Genomic DNA, 2,060 nt, shown 5'->3' on the forward strand with positions numbered 1-2,060 from the left:
TAGTGTCACAGCCCTTTTAGAATTTGTCTAGTAGGTTTTCCCATTTTCACCGGAGGAACTCCCCCTAAAAAAACCACTTTTTTAAATGAATAAAATTTTATCCTAAAGAGAAGGTTATAATTTTTCCCACTGAAGCTATTTCAGTCTTGTCCCAAAGCTGTAAAAATAAATACTAGATCTAAACTTGGTGGAATAAAAAGAAAACAAAGCAAATGTCAATGAAGAAATATGCCAAATTGAGAATGTTATCTGTATTATTCTGCTAAAAGTCAATTATTGACCAATTTAACCAATCAGCAAAGGATAGAACTTAGAGATTATTTGTACTTACAAAACAAATAGCAGCTTAATTAAATTGCCCATCAAAGTCATTCTAACTTATAGGAAATCACACAACCAGTGCTGGTAACAGATTTGGGAGCCGCCCACTTTATCCACACCACTGTTTCAAGTCACTCTCTCTGTAGGACTCAGGAGGCCCAATTACACAATGGCTATGTTTCACACTGTCCAGTCAGGCCTGTCAGAAATTCCTGTCTCCTCAGCTTTTAAAAATGAAAACCCTCCATCCTGTAAGATGAGTTTTTTATTAGTGTTTCATGACATGCCCAGGATGGTGTCCTCTGAAATAGTATGAAGAGCTCTGTGACAAGCTGATCATGTCGTGGCAAGTGGCCCGTGAGACCCTGTGTACTCTCTGGGGACCCAAGGCTGAGGCAGCAGGCCCGGCGTCCCAGCTGCTTGTGTTCAGGACGTCTGTGTACAACACAGTCCGTCCACTTGGAGTATCTGCTCTGGAACACAAATAGCTGCTGGGGGCATTATGGCATTTAGACACGAATTTGATACTATTAAGCCACAACTACTTATTAAATGCAACCCTAGGAAAGAAATCAGAAACCAAGGGATCTAAAATATACCTTTGGAAACCAGAATTTCTGTGAAAACAGAACCCCTTGGGCCTTCCTGACTCTCCCAGCAGAAGAATTAGGATGTCCTTGCTATTGGCTCACAGAAATGGGAAATAAGGTGGCCCGACATCCCTTTCTTCTTAACTGGCATACTTAAGTCCACCTTATAGCTTCCTAGTCACTATATGTCATCTTGGTGTGTGTGTGTGTGTGTGTGTGTGTGTGTGTGTGTTTGCTATTGTTTCATATACATTAGTGTTAATGTTTTATATAAAGATGTTTATTTTGTATGTAACACCAACAACTGGAACTGACTTAAACAGTAAAGATTTATTGTTTCACATAATAGAAAATCCCAGTTGCAGTGTGGGTTTCAGTGGAGGTCTGATTCAGAAATTTACAACGTCCATAGGGCTCTGCCAGACAAGTGGTATTATTAGAATTAGTGGTACTAGTGGTATAATTATAATTGTTATCATTCCTAGTTGACAGATCAGCAAAATTAAGAGCTATGCTGATATGCAGGCCAACGGAGTGGCAAAGTCTAAGGCCCTGAGACAAGGGACAGGGAGGTACGTCAGGAGGCCATCCTTAGTTAGATGCCTCTGCCTCTTTTCAGATATTTTTGAAGCTCAGTAAAGCTTAGAAGTGCAACCGATGGATCCATTTATTTTATTTCTTCTACTTCTCGAACCCAAGTCCAGTCCTCTCAAAGCTAAGCCTAGAAGAGCATCCTCATATCGGCTATACGCCAGGCCTGATACACATAGGTTCCCCAAAATGGCTTATAATTGATGATGGCTTTGTTTTTTCCATAGATAAGCAATAAAGTACATGTTTTACTTGTAGATATTCAATATTAAGCACACACCCAAAAAGTGGAGCAAATACACAAAAACATTTCAAACCACATTAGGATTTCGATGATCCATTCCTGGAGGCCACCTCGATTTGGGGACATGACAACAGGATGATAATAAAGAGCTAGCAAGCTAGTACCATTAGAACTGTACTTTTATAACAGTACAGATCCATTCTGTGTACTAAGCATACCATTTTATAAGAAGAATTCTGGGGTTGTAGGAATCAAAGGAAACAATGTATGTAAACATGCTGCGTACATTGTAAAGCATCACAGGAAAATTACAG

General features: G+C 39.6%; 1 non-coding gene across 1 annotated transcript; it reads left to right on the forward strand.

Moving 5' to 3' along the window:
• Positions 1–65, forward strand: LOC142873186 (U7 small nuclear RNA). Its single transcript, XR_012921229.1, has one exon. It is a non-coding gene; the product is annotated as a U7 small nuclear RNA (small nuclear RNA).
• Positions 66–2,060: the final 1,995 nt, after the last annotated feature.

This window comes from Microcebus murinus, chromosome 9, assembly GCF_040939455.1.
Source record: "Microcebus murinus isolate Inina chromosome 9, M.murinus_Inina_mat1.0, whole genome shotgun sequence".
In the NCBI taxonomy this organism is placed as follows: Eukaryota; Metazoa; Chordata; class Mammalia; order Primates; family Cheirogaleidae; genus Microcebus; species Microcebus murinus.